The 24,907-nt window shown below is 36.2% G+C and overlaps 1 protein-coding gene across 5 annotated transcripts in view; it reads right to left on the bottom strand.

Moving 5' to 3' along the window:
- The window catches only part of KIAA0825 (KIAA0825 ortholog), a 399,405-nt gene that overhangs the window by 353,701 nt on the left and 20,797 nt on the right, over window positions 1-24,907 (bottom strand). For 4 of the 5 annotated variants that reach the window (XM_036094057.2, XM_078067063.1, XM_078067062.1 and 1 more), the window contains one exon: window positions 21,958-22,112. The gene's annotated coding sequence lies outside the window, so the exon portion shown is untranslated. Of the gene's footprint in view, window positions 1-3,054; window positions 3,205-21,957; window positions 22,113-24,907 lie in introns of those variants that run through there. The other variant, XM_078067061.1, reaches the window with a different exon arrangement.

Here is a 24,907-nt window from a genome sequence, read left to right as displayed (position 1 = left end):
AAGGAGTAGAGACAGTAAAAAAAATAAGACAGTAAGAAAAGGAGCCAATAGAAAGAGCACTGTTATTCTCTAAGTAAAAATAACTATGACCTTAACAACAAAACAGTGAATTATTAAGGGACTAACATAACTTGACAAATACCTCAGTGGTATTTCAGAAACACAGAAAAACCTTTAAAAAATTTAGGGGGAAAAGGAGGTGGCTGTGAAGTTGTGTCAAGATAGAGCTTCACATTCTGCTTATGTTTCTGTACTACTAACTATTAAACTGTTGTCACCAGGGAGGTAATCATCATTTGACATAATGAAGTCTCTTATCCTAATCCATGATCAACCAAAAATGGGAGTTGAAACTTTTTAAAGTAGAGTAACTTTGTTTTTGAAACTGTCATTCCATAGTACTATTTTTAAATATTCATTCTTCTGTAATGTTTCTGATCATTTTTGGTATAAGATTAAAAAAACAGTGCTTAATATTTCAAACAAGTATTAACAGCCAATCTAATATTAATTATTGCCTTTTAAAAATGAGTAATGTTTGAAGAATTGTATCTAAGCCAAATATTTATAGATCAAATTTCAGCCACAGGCAAATTATAAGAGTTGAGTTATAAATTCTTAAGAACAGTGACTATAATAAAATATGTACATATTATAAGCACGGCCAGAAACACTAAAATAAAGCAGTAAAAAAAAGTCAAACCTCATGTGATCAAAAGAAAGCCCACAAAAGTAATTTTGGAATCTCACTTGTCTTTTAACATATTTTAAAAAGATACCTTTCTGACATGTATCATATGACCTCACTGATATGAGGAATTCTTAATCTCAGGAAACAAACTGAGGGTTGCTGGAGTGGGGGGTGGGGTGGGAGGGATGGGGTGACTGGGTGATGGACACTGGGGAGGGTATGTGTTCTGGTAAGCACTGTGAATTGTGCAGGACTGTTGAATCTCAGATCTGTACCTCTGAAACAAATAATGCAATATATGTTAAGAAAGAAAAAAAGAAGAAGAAGAATGTAGCAGGAGGGGAAGAATGAAGGGGGGGAAATCGGAGGGGGAGAAGAACCATGAGAGACGATGGACTCTGAAAAACAAACTGGGGGTTCTAGAGGGGAGGGGGTTGGGAGGATGGGTTAGCCTGGTGATGGGTATTGAGGAGGGCACGTTCTGCATGGAGCACTGGGTGTTATGCACAAACAATGAATCATGGAACACTATATCTAAAACTAATGATGTAATGTATGGGGATTAACATAACAATAAAAAATTAAATAAAAAAAAAAAAAAAAAAAAAAAAAAAAAGATACCTTTCTAACCTAGGGTCTCTTTTTCATTATTTAAACACATATAATGATTAGAATCCTGGTTTTATCTTTTTTTCCCTGTTTCTTCAATAATAAAAATCCAGAGTGCCATTTTTCTTATAACCAACCAAATGCATGCTTTCTCATAATCATCTATATACTTTTAAAAAGTGAAAAAAGACATAAAGACCAACCATTGGGAAAAAATATACACTGCAAATGAGTTAAAGGGAAACATTAGGACCATGTGACTTCTCTGTGGAAAAGCCCAGAGAGGAAGGTCCCATGCCTTTTCAGACCTATGCACAACTGTGGACTTAATGTGTCCACCAGCTCTAGTTTACCTGAAGTCCTACTGTTTAGCCTAAAATAAACACTTTTAATGAGCATGGCAAAGAAATGTTCTGATTAAAAATTTATGTTTCACATTTAACTAAACAAGTTTCAAAATGTTCCACTATACTAAAACACATTTAACTCTAAACACCATTGAATCAAGAATCAATAGATTTGAGTTCTGATCCTAGTTCTGTTAATGTGACTTTTGAGTAAGTCACTTGATCTCTCAAGAGGGACAGAGCTCACATTCCTCATTTACAAAATGAGATGGATGGATTTATTAGGCTCTGAGGTTTCTTCTAGCTATAAATTTGCTGTATTCTATAAGGAATGGTAGGAGGAGGACATATTTCTGAAACGCTCTCCCCCCAAATTAACTTTTCCAATGGACTATTTCTCTCATTAATACCATCATTCTTCCTGTATCATGCACTCAGAGCCATTTTTAATTATTTCCTTTTCCCTTCCCCAGGACTGTTACATGAAAATTGAATCGATAGCTTAGTAAGAAATAACATGCGAAAAGAGGAAATGTGAGGTAGCAAGATATTCTTTTATGGTAATAGGTAGATGCCCATACTGTTTTGCCCCCAAACCCCAGCTTTCTAAAATATTCTAAGCAGCAGCTAGCCCATGTTTCTGGGCTCCTCTGACTTGGCATACTCTTCACTCAACAAAAGATGCATGAAACCAACTGACTTTGGGTATTATGCCTCCACAAGGAACAGGGTGACATTAGGGAATCATACCTTCACAGACATCATGTATCCCTGACCCATTATTCTTTGTATTCTTTTTTTTTTTTTTTTAAAGATTTTATTTATTTGACAGAGAGAGACACAGTGAGAGAGGGAACACAAGCAGGGGGAGTAGGAGAGGGAGAAGCGGGCTTCCTGCGGAGCTGGGAGCCCGATGCGGGGCTCGATCCCAGGATCCTGGGATCATGACCTGAGCCAAAGGCAGACACTTAACGACTGAGCCACCCAGGCGCCCCTATTCTTTGTATTCTTTATATTCTTTGTATTATTTGTTGCATTGCTGGTTTGGTTTGAGTCACTGGTTTAAAAAAAAAAAAGCAGAGTGAAAATAAATTTTGACCAGCTTTTTGTTCCCAGTCTGGCTCATTTTTACTTTTCCATCCATACCTAGTCACAAAGTAGTTCGCCTGGATCATTCACAAAGTCTTACCAATATCATAAATATAACTTTACTAAAAATCAGTATCATTACTTTCCCTAAATCTTGAAAATTTTATTTAGTTCAGTGTATTCATTTATTCAGACATGGATTAAAGGTATGGTGGCTAAACAGTAATTTTAATAATTACAGCTAACTTTTATACAACATTTTTATGGACCATGGATTATTCTAAGTACTTTATATGCATGAACTCTTTTAATTCTTACCATAATCCTATGGGATAGATACTATTATATTCTCCACATTAAAGATGTAGAAACTGAGGCACAGAGAGGTTTTTGAGTTGCCCAAGATCACTTGCATAGGAAGTGGCAAAGCTGGGATTCCAACTGCTTCAGTGGCTATCCTTAATCCCAATGCTATAAACTGCCTCCCTGTATAGACTTGTACTTAAAAAAAAACAAAAAAAACATTATTTTACGTCTTATACATATTGACTTATTTACTACCATATGTATTTAACAGCTTTCCTTAGAACCATTATAAATTTCCTTCATTATGAAACCAATTTTCAAAAATAAATTTTTTTAAGGCTAGATCTTCCCCCTGTGATATTTCAAAGTCACCAGAAATTTCTTTCTTTTTATCAATTACTGAAGTTGAAATTTCAATGCTTTAGCCTTTCCAAAGACTGAGAAACAACCCAAATGGATCTCAATTTGTTGACAGTCATTTAAAATACCTTATGCATTAGGGGCGCCTGGGTGGCTCAGTCGTTAAGCGTCTGCCTTTGGCTCAGGTCATGATCCCAGGGTCCTGGGATCGAGCCCCGCGTCGGGCTCTCTGCTCAGCGGGAAGCCTGCTTCTCCCTCTCCCACTCCCCCTGCTTGTGTTCCTGCTCTCGCTGTCTCTCTCTGTCAAATAAATAAATAAAATCTTTAAAAAAAAATAAAAATAAAAATAAAAATAAAATAAAATACCTTATGCATTAAAGTCCTATATTAGGAAATATAGAACTTGATATTCTATTCTTTATTTTCTCAACTCTCATGTATGTATTAGGATTCCTATCACAGACTGCTATGCTTTCTATTAACAATTGCAGAAATTCTGATTATTTTAATGATATGAGTGGGAATATTAATATATATCCAATAAGTAAGCGTATTAAGATGTTATGGTTATTAAAATCCCCTTTGTAACTCCTCTATTAGTAATTTAAATATGTGCATGTATGAGGTAGAAATTGACAGGATCAGTCAGAATACACTATTGTAGCTTGACAAGCAAACAGAATTAATTGTCATATGTTTTACCCACCAAATCTGACGCTGCTTTCTTTATTCTTCAATGCACTTCTCTTTCTAGAAAATATTTTTATTTTATTAACTCTATAATCTTCAATATGCAATCCTAGCCATCTCTTGCTTTAATACAACACTGAAACAAAGATAATGTGAAAACAAATTTTAATTTCCATATTCTTTTATAACTTAGCACTCTATATTTCACATGATTTAAAAGTCATAAAATTATTATATATTTTTAGATTAGACCTAAAGATAGTCACAAATCATGGGGTTAAGGATTAACTAATGAATTTTCAGGTACAGTAAATACCTTATTAATTTGGAAAGTAGTACAGTAGAAAGTTTAAGTTATGGAGTACTTTAAAAAGGCAATTGTATTGCCTATCAACTAGGAATAACAACAAACATAGCTTGTAAGATGTGCTGATTACATTTTTAAGGAATTTTCTTTTAATAACTAGGTAAGAATGATTTAAACTTAGTATGCACTCTGTATCTAAATTGCTGCTTCTAAAGAATGTGGGTTTTAAAGTATGTTCCAAGGATTTAAGAATTTCTCCTAAAATCTGTTAATAATATTAAGTTAATAGTATTAATAGTATATTATCACTAACTAGTTCTGTATCATTAATATACCTTTCATCTGACTATAAACATGTTTGTTTCTTGCTTTTTAGAAACCAACAAAACCCTCCCTAGAACCTCCTTCTATTCATAGCCCAACATCTGCAAACAGTAGTCCATATTTCCTCATCTTTCATCTCCTCTCTCATTCACTTCTGAATTCAGAGCAATCTGGTTTCTGCCTCTATTTTTGCACTGAAAGTGACAAAATATTTTTCAATTCCTATCATACTTAATCTTTGCACTATTTGGTACAGACAGCTACTCCTTCCTTGACGTCTCCTCTCTTGCCAATCTTCCTAAGTAGTACAGCTTCCTAGTACCTTTCTTGTCCCTTACACATTTATTCACAGGCTCCTGGTAGGATTTCCCAATTTAGGTGGCTGTCCAGCTCTAATTTCTCTTTTTTAATCTGATAGACAATGTAGGGAATTAAATTCTTAAATCCTTGACAATGTCAATTTCTATGCTAGAGGACCCAGCTTTCCTCTCATAACTAAATATCCAAGATTAGACATCTCACCCAAACTGAACCATCAGATGCAAAGAAATCCTGAAACTTGGAAAGAAGGCTGGGATAGGGAACCACTTAGTGGTATACCAACCAAGTTAAATACAGTTAAATTCAAGAGAAGGTGCATGGATTTTTTCCTGAGGCCCTATAAGGCCCACTTCCCTTCCTTCTGAGACTAAAAGTTCATATAGTTGTTTTTGGGTTTGTTTTGGTTTGATTTTGTCAGAGACACACAATAAATCTTCTCCCTGTTCCACTGAACAAGAGCCACTGTTTTTTTCTTTGCTTAAATTAACCAGACTAGTTTTGTGTGATATTCACAGAGTTCTCTCTAGAATCTGCTTCTCATTTTAACTACTTTCCCCAAACATTCTTCATTCAAAGCTACTGCTGCTTTTTATATAATTTTACCAGATTAGATTTTGTTGTTTTTTTCTAAAGTATTTTAACTTTTAGAAATTCTGTTTTACTTTTATTCATTTGGATTTCGTCCTCTTCAAATCTCAAAAAAATCTATTCCTATTAGTTTTCAGGTTGTAGTCTTTCCATATATCTCTACTCCCCTTGCCTGACTTGGGAAAGGAAATATAGAAAGTTTTCCTCCCTTTCTCTTCCAGTCCATTTCAGGCTGGAATTCTTATTCTACATGCTTTTCAATGATTAGTCTCATCCATCTATTATCTCTATGATGAAAATTTAAAGTCTGTATCTCTAACCTAGTTCTTCCTCCAAAACCTCAACACATAATTCCAAACATTTACTAGGCAATTCCACATTGCTGTTTCAAAGGTCCCTTGAACTCAACATGTCCAAAATTTAATTCAAAATCTTTTCCTTAAACTGGCTTCTCTTCCTAATTACAGGGTCACCACCTCCCTAATCTCTCTCCTTGCCTTGCTCTAATAACTTAAATCAGGTGTCCGTCAACTGCAGCGCAGTCTGTGTTTTCTATGGCCAGCAAACTATGAATGGTCTTTACATTTCTGAAGAGTTGTAAAATTAAAAAGAAACAAAAAGAATAAGCCACAGTGGACATGTGTAGTCCATACATTCTAAAATATTTACTATCCGGCCCTTAAGAGAAAAAGTTTGCTGACCTTTGTCTTAAATGATCACCAAATTCTTTGACCCTTTCTCTTCCCTAATACATTAAATGGTAACCAAATGCTCTCAAATTTGACTTCTTCCTCTGTGTGCTTCCAGTGTCTTAAATCTGACATTATATCTTTCTGAAAAAAAATGGAAAAACCTCCTATCTGGCCTCCAAGACTCACACCTTGTGGTTTAATAAGAAATACATTTTGGTTATTCCTCCTTGTCTCCCTCTACCTCCCACCTTACTTTGTCCTATGAATCTCTTCCATTTGGCCATTCCTGAGTTGTATCCTTTCTAAAAATGCTGTCATCAGAACTACAACACTTTCCTATGAGTCATTCTAATGACTTACTGAACCTGACTAGGGGGTTGTGGGAACCCTCAAATATGTAGTCAGCTGGGCACAAGTAGACATCCCCTGGAGATGCCTTTTGAGGCTCTCATCTAACGTGGGTGCAGTCTTGTGGGACTGAGCCATTAACCTGTGGAGTCTGTGCTAACTATAGGTAGTGTCAGAATTGAATTAAACTGAACTGTAGGACACTGAGTTTGTATCAAACTTGCATATTAGCATTAAACTTCTTCTTTTATAAACCAAACCAGATCATTCGCTACCCTGCTTAAATACCACTGAAGATTTTCCACAATGCGTAGGACAACTCCAGGCTTTTTATCTTTGCTTTGTATATATAGTTCTTCATATTTAATTATATTTTTTTACCATAACTGTCCTTGATTAACAACTTGAAATAGCGTCCTACCGTAACTCCCTCTATTAAGGATGTTTTCAGTAGAAAATCATATTTATGGAAGCTATCTACTTCATCAGTGTCCACAGTATTATTTATAGGCCACATATAAGTATAACATAATTTAAGATCTTTAAACAAAAAAGTTATCTACAATTGTGGCTTAAACCATTAAATGCTTCTTAAGAACTTAAGCCATTGGGGCGCCTGGGTGGCTCAGTCGTTAAGCGTCTGCCTTCGGCTCAGGTCATGATCCCAGGATCCTGGGATCGAGCCCCGCATCGGGCTCCCTGCTCGGCGGGAAGCCTGCTTCTCCCTCTCCCTCTCCCATTCCCCCTGCTTGTGTTCCTGCACTCACTCTCTCTCTCTGTCAAATAAATAAATAAAATCTTTAAAAAAAAAAAAAAAAGAACTTAAGCCATTTTTTAAAAAATTGTGAAGAGGTAAGAAAATATACTAGTGAAAAATCAAGGTTTAAGATTTAAGCTATCGAATAAAATTTAAACGTGGTACCTTAAAACTCTTTCCAGTTTCCATTTACAAAAAAAGGAAATTAGATAAAAATTATCTTTAGGGACTCTTCTAATTTTAAAATTCTATTAACCATGTGATCTATTTCTCTAATAATCTTCTGTTTTATTGCCTTTGCAGTATATTTTTTAATTCTATAGTTTAATAGAAGGAAAATCTGTTGTTGGTTAAAGCAAATTCATATCAAATGACCTGAAAATCTATGTAAAAGGCAATCGGTGAAAATAAATATAGGATTTCTTCATGTTAAATCTGAAAATCCATCACTATACTTGCTTTTTACTTTATTTGCTGCTTAACATATCTCAACAGTGAACCTATCGTATCAACATAGTCATCATGATCCAAGCTGCAAATAATAGAGAGTGTCAATGTCAATTTTGCTTTCTCACACTTGCTTCCCTTCACTTCATCTGATTTTAATAATTCCTGTCAAACCACAAACAGTCCAAATTACCTTCATGACACAGAAGCTTTCAAAGAGCAGACAGAATCTCAACTTTCATTTAGCAACTACAAAAGAAAGCTGTCCAGCTGGACAAATATTATTTCCACACTTGACAATCTCTACAGTTGAGCATGCATTTTAATTTTAACTAAACCTGCCAGGAGTTTGATATGAGCTTCTTGTTTTGTGTAGATTGACTCACAGGATTATCAGACCAATGACTGTAATTGTGATGAAAGAACCCAGCATTTTTCTACTAAAAGATAAATCATATACCAAAGCTGAAGTATCAAAATGAACATGTAAGACATAATGTGAAGGCATACATTACAGGAGGAAAACTACTTAAATTAGATGGTTTAATCACTAAATAAAGTCTAAACATACAGAATACAGAATACATTTTTTTTTTTAATAGTAGGCTCCATTTATTAACCCAATGTGAGGCTTGAACTCACGACCCTGAGATCAAGGATCATGTGCTCCACTGACTGAGCTAGACAGGCACCCCCAGAATATGTTCTTGATATAATTTTAAAAAGAAAAAGCTAGTAAGTAAAAATGAAATGTAAGAAAGTTAAAATTTTATCCATATATACCATTGAGAAACAGGTTCTAAGAATAAAATGAGATTTTTAAATTGTTTTGGGCTGACTCAATGAATAGTCAAATTTCTAGAACAGGTCTATGTATCAAATTATTTAATAAAACTGATGTTCTTGATAAGATATTAAAAAGTCCACTCTAAACTAATCAATGTGCCCTTGTACAAAGTAAAACTTCAAAAAAAATCGTAGCAAAAAGAAATGATGACACTAAGTTTGTAGAAAAGTATTAGAATAAAAGCTACAGTGTACAACTATATTAAAGACTATTATATCTCGAAGTTTATTAAATTTAAGTCTAAAAGTTTCAAATGGTAAACTATTTCTGGGAACATTTCCTGTCTCAGCAAGGCCTAAATTCCTTCTACAGCTATTAGAACCTCACAAAGACACAAATGGCAAGTCTTCCCTCCAACCTGTTACACTTGACACTAATTCTGGGCTCTCCCTTCTCCAAAGGCCAATCCATTGACTATTAGAGCACTGTTTCTCCCCCAACTCTATCCTGGACACCACAGCTGTTGCCCTTACCAGCTCCTTCCCTTTTCTTCCTCTTGGTCATTGGACTGGACAGATTAATCCACATCCATGTCTTCTGCTACAACATGTGTGTTGGAGCACCTGTTCTAACTATCCAACTCCATACTGGATAACTCTCATGGATGTTCCACAGGCACCTCAAACTCAACATGTCCCCAGACAATCTTATCATCTCCCCTCTGAAACTTCCTTCCTTTCTTGAGGTCCCTATGACAGTTAAGAGCACCACTATCAATTCAGATATCCATGTCACTGAGTGGGAGTCACCTTCCACATTCTAACATTCTCTCACTAATCTCATAGCCAAATGATCAGTTTTTTCTGTTATCTCTCATATCCATCCATTTCCTACTGCTCCTGTGTAGATTCAAAGTCCATCATCTCCTTCTACTTCATTTTCTATCCTACCATCAGAATGATCTTTTTAAAACAGAGACAGGAATCAGTGTTAATAGCAAGATTTTAAATCCACAGGACTGGGAGAAAAGTCATATTCTTAAGAGAAAGAAAAATCAGAAGAAGGAGTTAATTTGTAGAGGGAAATTTGGCAAGGAGGGGATCACCCAAACCAGGATGTTTTTTAGAATAAAAAAGGACTCTGAAAAACAAACTGAGGGTTCTAGAGGGGAGGGGGGTGAGGGATGGGTTAGCCTGGTGATGGGTATTAAAGAGGGCACATACTGAATGGAGCACTGGGTGTTATATGCAAACAATGAATCATGGAACACTACATCAAAAACTAATGTTGTAATGTATGGTGATTAACATAACATAATAAAAAAAAAGGTAGTGAAAATAACTAAAATTAAACCATTTTTCAAATTTTATTAACCAATTAAACAGTTTTATTTTATATGTGGACCTACATAATATTCAAAAACAATTTTCAAAAATAACATTCTTTCAAAAAATTCTTATATCTGTGCTCATTACAGTAAAAAGCCTATATTATTTCAATATCAAAAATATACATGATTCATTTTCATATACTTTTTTAAAGATTTATTTATTTTAAAGAGAAAGAGCACACATTGGGGGGAGGGGCAGAGGAGGGTAGAGAGAGAGACAATCTCAAGCAGACTCCCAACTGAGCAAGGAGCCCAACTGGGGGCTTGATCCCATTAGCCTGAGATCATAACCTGACTGGAAATCAAGAATCGGATGCTTAACTGACTGAGCCACCCAGGCGCCCCTCATTTTCATTATATTTCAAAGAATTTCTTAGTTGTATCTGTCACAGATATTTTTCTGAGGAAAGCATTTTTTTATGATTGTACTATTTTTATATTTTTCCAAATTGCATTTTAACGTTAGTAAATCTTACTTTATTTTTTTATGGTAACATTGTCCTTTTTTTTAAAAGCTTTATTTATTTGAGAGAGAGAGCACGAGCGAGCAAGTACGGGGGAGGGACAGAGGGACAGAGAGAATCCTCAAGCAGCCTCCCCACAGAGTGCAGAACCCCACACGGGCTCAATCTCAGGACCCTGAGATCATGACCTAGCCAAAACCAAGAGTTGGCCACTTAACCGAGCCACCCAAGCACCCTAAGGGTGAGTAAATTTTAAATTGCTAACACCTATATCGTCTTCCTCAGGTGTTAAGTTATCTGGTGAATTTATTAAGTTCACAGCAAATTTTGCTAAATGAAGAATATCTTCAATTTTAATTTTTAATAATAAAATACATTCTTAAAAGTAGTAGTTTTTGGTTTATTGTCTCCGTGCAGAGTGCCTTTTTTGGACCAATAATTAAAAAAAAAAAACTCAAATACCCATAAATTAAATTTCTGAAATTAAAAAAAACCTCATCAATATTTATGATTATTTTTTAATGTTTTGCTAAATTTAGATGCTGCAGAATTATGGGACTTCCCAGTTCAACTTTACTCTGAACTAGAATATCAATTTATACAATTTTTAAAAATATAAGCTCCATGAAAAGATTTTTCTCATAAGTCTACATCTTTCAAAACACAATTATGGAATTCTACAACTAAATCTTGTACACCATTTGAGTTCTCATCATTTAATTTGTTCAGTTTCCCCTTAAATTTCATGGGGATACATTTCAAGGTCTTCCTATATGTGAGCTTTGTTTTCAATAATTCAGTTCCCTAAATGCTTCACATAAAATGATTTTTTTTTCCTCCACCATTTGTTGAACACTTTCATTAAAGATTTCTAACCGATTTTGAAGAAAGTACAACAAAAAAATTAGAGGATAATTTTACAAGAGTATTTCATAGTGGACACATGGATGGCTCAGTTGGTTAAGTGTCTGCCTTTGGCTCAGGTCATGTTCCCAGGGTCCTGGGATCTAGCCCCATGTTGGGCTTTCTGCTCAGTGGGGAGTCTGCTTCTTCCTCTCCCTCTGCCCTTTTCCTCTGCCTGTGCTCACTGTCTCATGCTCTTTCTCTCAAATAAATAAATAAAATCTTAAAAAAAAAAAAGTATTTAATACCCTAATAGGCACTTAAAGTCAATTTATAAAAAACAGTAATTCTTCAATGTTTCAAACATTTCTAAAATCCAAAAAGAAAAAGTACATACTGCCATGCTTAAGTTATTTGTTTTCTTCAAAAGCAGTCTAATCATAAAAAGTTAAGGCTGGTTATCTTATGTATGTATAAATATTTGTACTTTTTGACAAGAACATCTCCTATTTAGATTGGTAGATTTTGAAGATTTTTGGGGTGTAATTACGAATTACCATGTCATCACAACATATTTCAAGTATAATTCTCTTCATAGGTTCTATTTAAAAATTTTTATGATGTTATGCTCCATCACAACATGTTTTTAATATCACCAAGACTAAAAAACTTTATCATGTTGCAGTTTGGAATTCAATTTATAATAGTATTCACAATAATGCTAAGTATTTCATCTTTTACAGAATCAACTTATAAATGCTTTACTTTGATTCCGTGAATTAGGCATGAAACTTGAACCATTATTGGAATTAATTCATTTTTTTATTTGAAGTATCCAAGGATACTGATATAAAACTGGCATTATTTAACTGTTGATAAAGTTCTATTAATGGAGCCAATACATTAAGAGCTATTGATTCACCTTTCATATATGAACAAGAAAACTCATAACTGCAAATGAGAGAAATTAATTTAGAACAGCCACCTGATCTAAGTGAAAAGTAAAGTTTCACAGAGTGGTACACAAATGTACCTTCTGCACCTAAGTATTTTATGTAGCTTTTTCAGGCACAATCTTAAAATATGACTGTGCAAGAGATGTTGATGATTCTTCAACAGATAGATGTCTTCTTATTTTCATGTGATCAGTGATGTCATTATAGCCCCCATTGTGTGAGTTACACATTAATTCATTTCAGCAGGTCAAAGGATATTCAGTGCTGTGTGTGTGTGTGTATGTGTGTTACCCAACAATAAACAAGTAGTTGTAAATGTGTAATACATGATAAAGACTTAGTAGTAATAGAGTTTAGGACTGCATTCATTCTATGGCAAGACTGAACACAGGCTGGGAAACGATGTGCAGGCCAAGGGCAAGGGCATGGGCACAGCACAAGTGGCTGACACATTAGTGATGAGCAGAGGTAGCAGCATCAAATAGTTGTGCCACCAGCATCACCCAAGACCTGAAAAAGTTAGCTGTACCTAAGTGCTCATGCCAGAGTGCATTCACTTTATAAACAAATACCTTCATGCTGCCCTTGAAGAAGATGTGTTAGCTATTATTACTTCCGGAAAGGATCTGGAAAAAGGAAATGGGCAATGGCCAATTGAACCATATGTTAAAGTGAGAATTCTGTTTACTACACTGGCATCTCACATATGACATGATGTCAGAATGCAGAAGTACAAAATCTAACCTAAGCTTGGTTTAATGATATGCAACTATTAAGCAATACTTCATTCAAAAATAAAAATCTGAGGGGCGCCTGGGTGGCTCAGTTGGTTAAGCGTCTGCCTTCGACTCAGGTCATGATCCCAGGATCCTGGGATTGAGCCCTGCATCCAGCTCCCTCCTTAGAGGGGAGTTTGCTTTTCCCTCTTTCTTCCCCCCACTGATGCTAGCTCACGCTCTCTCTCTCTTTCATTCAAATAAATAAATAAATATCTTTAAAAAAATAAAAATCCAAAAAATGAAAAATCTGAGACAAATGCTAAGCCAGATGAAATACGACAAAAGGCAGAAAATGAGACTATCTTGGGCAAACTGGTTATTTATCAGAATATGTGATATTTTAAATAAAAATATAACATAGATAAAATGGATCTTATGTATGCATAAAAATGATAATCTAGTTCTGTATGGCATGACGAAAAGATTTCCAGAGAGCTGTCTTATTTCATTAAAAAAAAAAATAAGTTGTAGATCTATATACCATAATACAGTAAAATACTTTTGAAACAAACAAACCATCCCAAATTATCAGGAAGGAAACTCAACAAACTATTAGTGCTAATCTGTGGGCAGTGGAACTAAAATGGGACAGGGAAAAAGGAAATGTTCACTCTTAATAACTTCCTTTATTTATTTGAACTTATTATAATGAGCATGTCTTAATTTTTACACAAAAAGCAAAAACAAATTTAAAAAATACAAAAAATATTATAAGACATCGACTAATTTAGTGTCAACTGAGTGGTACAAGTAACGAATGACCTAGAATCCTGCACTGGGAAGTTCCTTCGAGGCAGATGGAGATAGAGAAGTCAAGCCATCCAAAAAAGGAAGTGAAGGTATTCCTAAAGGTGGGAGCCAAGTGATCTTCCAAAATCCATAGCCTCACAGGCCCCACAGTTGAAGACATTTAATCTCTCACTATACGTAGGTTCAAGCCCTCTCCTATTCTGGAAACGATCCAACAACTAGTGAAGAGAGGACATCGGAAGCCTCAGACAGTAACTTGAGAAGTGAATAATGAGTTTGGCTCCTGCTTATTTCTATCCTCTTCCACAACCTGGGCTCTTACTAACTCGCTTATTACCAGTATATAATTAGGTCCCCATCTTGAGATTTCTTTGTATGTACTGGGATCCCACTCTTAAACCCCAGCCACAGCTACCTGCTTCAGGTTCCTGAACCACCACCAACAGCGGGCTCTGGTAATTAAAATGATGAGAATATCCCTAGAACATAAATGGAACTGTTTGGGGGAGCCAGAGCAGAAAACTAATGGATGAAAATAGTGGAAGATAAAACTAAAGAAGTATGGGGCACTTGGTTGGCTCAGTCAGTACAGCATGCAACTATTCATGCAACATTCATGCAACTATTGATCTCAAGGTTGTGAATTTGAGCATAATGTTGGGCCTAGAGCTTACTTAAAACAAACAAACAAAAACTGAAGAGGTATGCTATGGCCAGACAGGTATGCTGAGGCCTTTTTTCCTCTAGAAAGAAAATATTTGGATCTTATCCTATACAAAACAGTGAGTCAGAGTTTTTTGTTTTTGTGTTTGTTTTACTAAGGCAATACCTAACTAATGTTGTATAAATGTTTTTCAAACAGAGTGTTAAGAAGGTTTGAGATAAGAGGTAGGAAGATCAATCAGGACAGTGAATTAATCCACATGAAGGTGATGATGAATAAGAAGAGGATGAGCCACAAGAAAAGGAAAGGTGGCATTTGAAATGACTTTCCAGAGTATACACAGCTTGGGATTATTGAATGAAGCAGGCAATTATAGCTGAGAGAAAACCAGGCAGGTATTACATGTCCCAGGCATAAACAAGCTTGGATTTTAAACACAACTCATCTTGTGGCTAAGAAAAAAAGATGGGCATCATACAGAACAGGGCATGCTTATTGTCAGAGGCTCCAACAGTCTTGCCGAAAGTTGTTATAGATATCATCCAGTAGGGCAACCCTCTTGGGTCCCCACCCTCCTCAGGAGCTTTGTACTACCATTTTGCTATGGCTCAATAAACCTTGCTTTTGCTACACACGCACGTGCGTGCACGCACACACATACACACAGACACACAGAGACACACACACACACACACACACACACACGCGCGCGCGCCTAGATATCATCCAGTGCATGTCCATGCTGGCCTTTAAGAAGCTAGCTGAGGAGTGGGTTAGTAGTATGGTCCCCATAAAGTTTTTTGCTGGTTAGGGCCTAAGGGCAGAACACGGTAGTGAGATGAGGCTACATGACAGTTTGTATAGAAAGAGCTATTACAAAGGAAATTCTGAAACTTTAATCTGGATGACAGTTATGAATAGATTTTTTTTTTTAAATATAGGAGGTAAATGGTGATAAGAAGGCATGGCAAATGCAATTTCACACAGATGATTTTGAGTGTATTATACAAATGGAAATGTCCAGAATAGAGATGGAGGCAATATATGAGGGGAATGCATGAAAAAACATATTGCTCGTAATGTCACACTGAAATTCCAAAGACTGGGATTCAGATAGTATCTTTCAAAATTTTTGGACTATGATCCACAGGTTAAAAAGTGCATTCTAATCTCATGCATATGTGTGCACACACCCATCTTAAAAGTTTAATGAAACATTGCTTACCCTTAATGTTTGCTTTGATATTTCCTATTCTATTCCTTTTCCTCTCTTCTTTCTTATTTATTTTTTAGCACCCACAGCCTCTAAATTGATTTAAGTACCTGCATTTTGGCTTAGAGATTTTTAGATTAAAGAGAACCCTATGATCATTATGTAGAACCATCTGCAAAGACATGACTAATAAATCTGGAAGAGATGGTTCTTGAGAAAGGGTAAAAAAAAAAATTAAGGACTGGAATGGGATCACTAACAGAGGGCAGGTAGAAAGACCAAAGAAGATAAAGAAAATGGAAAACAAACAGCATCAAATTCATGTCTTTGCCTTTACTGCAGTGTTTCTCAAAGTCTAGTTGAAGACTAATTGAAGCAGAATTACCCCACCTACTGTTAAAAATTCAAATACCTGGGCCTCATCCCAGGCCTAGTGAAGAGAACTCTCTAAGTGTGGGTCTTGTTTTGGCAGTTTAAAAGTTTTCCAGGGCATTCTTTTCACCAACTCTTTTTATCTCCATGCCTTTCACAAATCAGCTTTCAAAATGGTACTTACTTTCCAGGAACATGCAATCTCACTTCACACATTAGATATATTCTTTTTTTTTTTTTTTAATATTTTATTTATTTATTTGACAGAGAGAGACTCAGCGAGAGAGGGAACACAAGCAGGGGGAGTGGGAGAGGGAGAAGCAGGCTTCCCGCTGAGCAGGGAGCCCGATGCGGGGCTCGATCCCAGGACCCTGGGATCATGACCTGAGCCGAAGGCAGACGCTTAAACGACTGAGCCACCCAGGCGCCCCTAGATATATTCTTGAAAAGTTGTTAAGTGAGTACTTCCCCTAAAGACTGTAATGATTAATTTCAGAATTACGTTCACCCAGAAGGAAACAAATAAGCTACTGGAGCATTCAGTCTTTAAACAAACATTCTTTATCCACTTAATTTTTCTTTTCTTTTTTTTTTTTTTTAAAGATTTTATTTATTTATTTGACAGAGAGAGAGACAGAGAGAGCAGGAACACAAGCAGGGGGAGTGGGAGAGGGAGAAGCAGGCTCCCCGCTGAGCAGGGAGCCCGATGCGGGACTCGATCCCAGGACTCTGGGATCATGACCTGAGCCGAAGGCAGACGCTTAACGACTGAGCCACCCAGGCACCCCTATCCACTTAATTTTTCTGTATTACTTATGCAAGTGGATAGCCAAATGGGCTTATAATCCTCATTATCTTTATTCAATTTAAAAGCACATATATTTAAATATTCGATATATTAACACATTTCATTTTGATTTTGAATTGATTTCACTGGAATTAACTGGTTAAGTACCACAATCAAGTGGCATTTAGCAGAACTCACAGGCAGGGAAGCGCCTCAGTGAGACATTTTTCTGAAAAATACAAATACTGAAGTTTATAGCTTGGACTCTTAATAGCAAAGATATCCCTTTATGTGGTGAGTTCTGCTAACAAAACTTTTTATCAATTTATTACCAATTGATAACCAAGAAGTATGAGATATGAATCTATTCTATTCTAAGATGGAAATGATAGCTAACAACAATAAACTATAGAAGCTAACATTTATTCACTTGCCTCATATCAGGCTCTGTTCTAGATCCTCTGCATGGCTTACTCATTTCATCTTGACAGTAATCCTGTGAAGTAAGTACCATGTAGACCTAATTTCCCCAGTGATGAAGCTGAGGTACAGAGAGCTGTTTAACTTTCCTGAGGTCCCACAAAACTAGAAATAGAAGCTGAAATAGGCAGCCAGTCTCTAGAGTTTGTACTCAGTGTGCTACATAGTGATTGTAAGAAAGTCTCAGGCCTTGAAGAAGTTAGCTGCTTTGTGGAGAGAAAGACTTCCTATTGTTTACACTCTGGAATGTTTCCTACCCTGTTCTTTTCTTTTCTTTTCTTCCTTCCTTCCTTCCTCCCTCTCTCTCTCTTTCAAGAGAGAGAGAGAAAGAGAAAGAGAAAGAGAATCTTAAGCAGGCTCCATGCCCTGCTGGAGCTGGAGCCGAACATGGGGCTCGATCTCACAACTGTGGGATCATGACCTGAGCCAAAATCAAGAGTTGGATGCTTAAACAACTGAGCCACCCAGGCGCCCCTCCTCCTACTCTTTACACAATTGATTTTAAGATAACTTGGGTCTACATGGGATCCCTGCTCATATTTACTTATCAGATCTCATTATAATACACTTTATATATGATAGGAATCCCTAAAATAGCATAAAGATGAGAATTTAGTATTACACTGTAGAAAAAAATAGAAATCTGTTTTTAAAAAATTTATTCTGTATATAAGGGCAGGAGAGCATAGTGGTTTAGAACTATGCTCTCAAATGTAATGAACCAATAATCTAGGAATCTTGTTAAAAATGTAGATTTTCAGTAGGTCTGGGGTGGAGCCTGAGATTTTGCAATTCTAACAAGTTCCCAGGTAATGGGTCCCTGTGGCCCAGGGACCACATTTTGAGTAGTGAGGGTTTGGTATACAAACTTTGGAGTCACATTGCTGGTGTGTGACTTCCAGCTCCATTACTAACTAGTTTTGCAACCTTCTTGTGAGCCTCTACCACATCTGTAAAATAGCGAGATCATTAAAGTGTTGTTATGAGGATTACATGAGATAATCCATAGATAATATGTAGAATAGCTGCTGGCATATAGAAAGCACTCAATAAATATTAACACTTAATATTACAGAAAACTATTAAAAGCATATATTGTAACCCATTAGAAAGTCATTTATAGAACTGACTGATATAGCAGAAACACTAAATAAAATTTCATCATTCTTTCCCAGGCAGTCACTAGAACATCACTGTACATCGATTGACATTAAATATATGTTAGATCCACTACCCAGCTTTATTAAATACATAAATCTGGAACTGCTCTAAATGAATTTACATGAAGCTGGCTTGGCTTATAATATTTAAAAAGAATATTTTGTTTCTCTGCCAGAAAACTTTTTTATATCTCAAGTATACAGTGAGTTCTAATTCATTTATTTGAATAGCTTCCTCTGAATTTAGAAACAGCCATTTTTGGTTAAAACTTTTCATTTTTATCAAATCAAAATCAGAACTAATATTAGTATGAATAATAATCATGTTTTTAAAAATTTGTTCGGGGTAGCTGGCTGGCTCAATTGGTGGGAGCATGCAACTCTTGATCTCAGGGTTGTGAGTTTGAGCCCCATGTAGGGTATAGAGATTACTTAAAAATAAAATCTTAAAAAAAAAGAGGGGGGCGGGCGCCTGGGTGGCTCAGTTGGTTGAGCGACTGCCTTCGGCTCAGGTCATGATCCTGGAGTCCCGGGATCGAGTCCCGCATCGGGCTCCCTGCTCAGCGGGGAGTCTGCTTCTCCCTCTAACCCTCCCCCCTCTCATGTGCTCTCTCTCTCTCTCAAATAAAAAAAAAAAAAAAAAGAGGGGGGCATTTGTTATTCTGGGGAAAAAAAAAGTTGTTCAGACAAGGACACCAGTATAGTTTTTTTTTTTCTTTTTTAAGATTTTATTTATTTTTTCGACAGAGAGAGACACAGCGAGAGAGGGAACACAAGCAGGGGGAGTGGGAGAGAGAGAAGCAGGCTCCCCGCCGAGCAGGGAGCCCGATGTGGGGCTCGATCCCAGGACCCTGGGATCATGAGCTGAGCCGAAGGCAGACGCTTAATGACTGAGCCACCCAGGAGCCGGCACCAGTATAGTTTAAATGAGTTTAAAGGATTTAGCCCAAACCTTCACAAACGTACACATTTTCAAACCACTACACAATGCAGCATAATTCTCTCTCATTGTTGAAGATGGGCTTCAAAAGAATATTACTTGTTGGAACTGTGATGATTTAATAATGATGTGATATGGGAGGGTCCAGTGGGTAGGAAAACTAAAGTTAGGACTAGAAGTGAAGATAAAATTTCATAGCATCATCCCAAATGAAAACTATTAAAAATTTCTAAAATTCAACACTGCTTGAAAAATAGAGATACCAGGGAATGAAGTGGAATACACTAGAAAAGAAAGATTAATGCTTGCTCAGTCACTGATAAAAACCAGGAAAGGTAAAACCTGGTGGTTCAATCAAGGAGGAGATGAGACTTAACGTGGTATTTTAGGTTGGTCAGTATCTTTGCGTCAGCAAGAAAAGATCAATAGGTAATTTGCTTCTCTTTTAATCTTTTGTATCTCTCACAGAGGTGATGAAAAAGATAACTATGGGACAGATTCTAATATGTTTATTTTTCTAAATTAAAACCAGATTCAGCATAGGGGCGCCTGGGTGGCTCAGCTGTTAAGCGTCTGCCTTAGACACAAGTCATGATCCCAGGGTCCTGGAATCGAGCCCCGCATTGGGCTCCCTGCTCAGCGGGGAGCCTGCGTCTCCCTCTCCCCTCCTCCCCACTCATCCTCACTGGCACGCACGCATGCTCTCTGTCAAATAAATAAAATCTTAAAAAAAAAACAAAAAAAAAACCAACTAGATTCAGCACAGACATTGCAGACCTGAGCTGTGAGATCATGACAGTTAAGAATCCAGGAAAAGAGAGGAATGTGGGTGAATAAATTACTGTTTCCCTTCTTCTCCTTTTGCTCTTTCCCTGCAGAATGCTCCTAGTTGCTCCTTTAATGAGCGGTGGGGTACTAGAAAATTTTTTAACGCACAACATATCATATTTTACTTCAGATTTTACTTTCTATAACAAGTTTATTTAAAAAAAACCCAAGATTTTGGCCCACCCCTAGAAAATCTGCATAGAAGTGTTTTATAAAAGGACTGCCACATGAAGTTTTAAGGCAGGCTACATATACTCAAGTACACTGAATAAAGATTATTCAAATGAAATAACCATCACGCTTAACTTGTACTTTTAGTGAAAAAAATATCAAGCGTGGGAATTGTGATTTTCAACATCTAGAGAGGTGATAAACAACAAGATCCAATGGTTAGGATGAGAGGGATGGGAAGAATAGACTGTGAACAACAGAATTATATCAACATCTCATGTCTTGTTACTTCAGTCTATACTAGTCTGAATCAAATTCCTGAAAAAAAAAAAAAAAAAAGAAAAACAGAAGTTTACTAAAATGCCTGAGCTAACTTTTCCACTTACGAGGCAGGTACTACCTGTCTTTCAACAGCAGAGAAGCAAGGAATTCCACTTCATTGTGACCTATTTCTGCCTCTTAGATTTATCATATGCATTTCTTAATGACCCCAAACCAAAGGAAATGTAGAAACCTATTTGAAAAGCTGACATTAAGGTTGTGACACCAACCAAAACAACAAGAGAATTTAAAGTTAAATTGACACACCATCCCCAAATGAGTCTGTTGCACTCCTCATTTAAAAAACAGTTTCTATGTGAATATAGTGATGGCATGTCAGTGTCTGCTTTGAAACTCCTGAATTTTGTCATTTGGTGTTTGTGTCACAACCTTAATATTATTTAAATATACTTTTTAATATCTATTATTTAAAAAATATCTTTGAATTGAAGATATTCCTAAAGCTTTGAAGAAGCCAACCTCAAAGCACTGAATTCCTAGCATGCCACTTTTACTAGAAGTGGTGCATAAAACATTTGCTGTTGACAAATCTAATTCATTAAAAGGTGAGATGGATGCATTTTAAAGTAACTGGCTGGCATCATTATCTGCAGCACCTTTTATAAATTATTCCTCTTTTCCCTTTTGACTGAACTTGTCACAGTTCCCTTTCAGAGTCTGAATGTTATGTCTTAGAGTCAATGCTTTCAACATGTTTAGACAAGTCATAAGTTAAACAAGCAGGGGTACTTTATTTCCTAGAAATGAGAAAGGAGCAGAAATGCTTACAGATTATTTCATTCAATTCACTGATTTTTAACTAAAGACAAGTAAAGTCAGTTAGTGGTGGTTTTATCTCACACAAAGGATTTAAAAATAAAACCATACTGTTTGGGTAGAAGGCAGCATTTCAAAGAAAGGTACATAAAAAGAGAGGCTGGCAGTCCTGCTGCACTATTGTGCAGAAGACTCAGTTTAAAATTGAATTGTGCTTCCCTTGACATGGGAGATCAGGTACATCATAAGGCTGACAGCTGGCTGGCACAGTAACTTTCTCAAGGAAAATGCTAACTGTATTTCTCTTGGAGGCCAAAGGAATAGAATTATAGAAGCCTTCAAGGAGACAGAGCAGGCAGAGAACAAATTATTCAAAATACGAAGAAAAACATTTCTTACCTAATTTTGTTTCAGAAGACTCAAAGAATGAGCTGGTCTTCTAATCCCAAATAAGTGGAAAATTATTTCCTTCCAGGTGGTCAGTAGAAGAGCTGCCCTTTCTTATTATCCTCAGCTGAGTTTTTTTTTTTTTCCCCAACATATACAAAATACACCTATAAGATAATGAGATAAAACTTAATCACTGTCACCATGGAGAGGGTAGAGTCACATTACTTGTCTACATTGGTAGTGACATTATTATCATTAAGTTCTGACATACAGGCATGAGTCGAGAGTTGCTGGAAATGTATAAAGACGTGCTAAAGTTGGGGTACCTAAGAAAAGCTTATTAACAAGATGATCCATAGGTTATAGGCACGTGAGTAACAGAGGCACCTAGGAAAATGTACATTCAAAACATCCCTTTCCTTATCACTGATTTTTCAAATGTTCCTCAATAAATGTAGATTATAGAGAGTAAAGGATGGATGCAGCACATAAAACAAGCAATGCCTTTCAATACAATTCCTTTTTTCCTGTTTAGTTTCCAGAACAGTTTATTAAAACCAGTTTTTTTCTCACTCCTCTGGATTATCTTGTTAAAATAGATTCTGGTTCAGTTGATCGGTGGTTGGCGCCTGGGATTCTGTATTTCTAAGAAGCCTCTAGGTAATGCCCCCAATGCTGTGGAGCCTGGACCACTCTTTTGCCAATCTATTTGTCTTTCCCTCCAACAGAGTACACTGTTGCTATTTTTGACGATTGGCCCTTTGTTTTTCCATATAATTTTAGAATCTACTGTCAAGTATTCGCCCTTCCCCACCAAAACAAGACAGTAATTTGAGACTGTGTTGATTAAATTGAGCATCTATAAAACGTTGATTTTTGCAAGCCATGTGTATGGTATATCATTCCACTTCTGAGTCCTTATTGTCACACAATAACGCTTTACTATGTTCCCCATGGGAGTTTCGTATATCTCTTGTTATGTTAGATGTATTCCTAGGAACTTCATATTTTCAACGTTAGCATAAACAGTAGCTCTTTGCAAAAACATTTTCATTTTTTGTTTAAATATGTATTTGTATAGTTTTTGTATACTGATGTTCTTATTCAGGATATTTGCCAAACTCTTATATTTTTTCTTTAGTTTTACAGCATACACAAATAGACTTTTACTTTTTTCCAAAACCTATGCTTTTTATTCTTTATGTTGCCTTACTAAAAAAGTTAATCAATGAATTATTTAATAGAAAAGACTATTTTGTTATCTTTAATCAGCAAAACTGATCTCTTGGTTAGGCCTCCATCGACTAGAAAACTGCTATGAAGAAGCTTCCAAATGTTTCTTTTGACATTTATTGATTGTCCTCATTCTTCTTGCCTTTCTCTGGTGGTTAATATGCAAGCGCATAAATGTTACTAACATCCACTATCCCAAACTGACTTCCAGTTGTTATTTCATCAGAAACAAACACCCTCATAGTCAACTTGGCCACTCTAGGAACTGAATTTGAACAAAAGGGGAAACAGGAATTTAAAGAGAGAAATTGTTCAGTTCCATCTAAGAACTAAGATGAAGATGCCAAGCTAGGATGCCATTACAGTGATACAACATGTCATCTACACTTCATAGCTGAAATCACAAGACTTCTTGGAAAACCCATAAATAATTGAAATTGCCTTTTTCATGACGATGCCAGCCTGCTCCAGGGCAAAATGCCCTTCTTGATAGCTTTCAGCCAATCAGCTTGACCAAAGGAAAAACATTAAGATTTCCTGCTTCACAAACTGTCAATGTTGTTATCATTGGTTACCTGAGGAAAGGTAAATAGCATGATGGTGGGATGGAGAAAAGGGTAAAAGAAAGGGGAGGTATTAACTAAAATATAATACCACTGTAATCATGAAAACACAACAAACTGCTTCTTTAAAAATGTGTTCATATACCATTACAAACAATAATTATAAAGACTTATAGCAATGTAGAAAATGCTTAAATGGTGAAGTGAAAACAGGACCCAAGAGAGCATGTACGCATTCTATTGCAACTGTTTAAAAATATGTGGGCAAGAAGTGCCTAGCTGGCTCCATCGGTGAAGCATGCGACTCTTAATCTTGGGGTCCTGAGTTTGAGCCCCACGTTGGGGTAGAGTTTACTTTAAAAAAATTAAAAAAATATATGGACAATATTTTTGGTTAGGAAGATCAATCAGCATGCATTTCCCCCTCCCCCAGAGGCCCCCTTAAAAGATAATAAAGGTATGTGTTGGTTGGGGGAGAGGATGTAAACCATTACAATGAAGAGACTGAGAAAGTCATCACTACAAATTTATACAAAGTGACAGATGGAAGAGCATTCATGGAAGAAATACAGCAGGAAAAGTCAAACTCTAGAATGTGTGCAGAGTGTTGCAATTAAAGGAATGGCCTGATATCCTTGACAGAAGTGTGGAGTAAGAAGTGAAGCTAAAATATCCTGAATCTCCCTCTCCTACCTTTTTGTACAAGCAAGAATGTACTTTGTCTTTTACTTGTTCATAGTTAAATATCTGACTGTGAGTAAGAAAAAAATAAATAGATGGGAGAAGTGCTGTGCTTGAAAGAAATGAATTAATAGTCTAAAAACGAGGAAAGGCACTATGGGTATGGATACCCCCAAAGAAAAGCTGGCCTCATTCCGGCCTTTAGCTGACTTCCAGCATACTTGAATTTCTCTTTTCTAGTATGAATGCACAGCCAAGAACCACTGGGCATTTGAAGAAAATCTTTCTTTTTCCACATTTGAAAGCAATATGAAACAAAATTTACCCCAAGAAAAACAGAGACAAAATAATTAATAGAACATGTAAATTTTCCATCACTGTTAAGAGAGTAAAGAAAAAAAAAATGCATACATAATACAAAACCAGAAGTAGGACTTCCAGCTATGGCTGAGTGCAATCAGTAAATATTCTCCCAAAAAGAA

The sequence above is a fragment of the Halichoerus grypus genome, chromosome 2, assembly GCF_964656455.1.
Source record: "Halichoerus grypus chromosome 2, mHalGry1.hap1.1, whole genome shotgun sequence".
NCBI lineage: Eukaryota > Metazoa > Chordata > Mammalia > Carnivora > Phocidae > Halichoerus > Halichoerus grypus.
The sequence above is the reverse complement of the archived record's forward strand: the minus strand, read 5'-3'. Positions and strand labels throughout refer to the sequence as shown.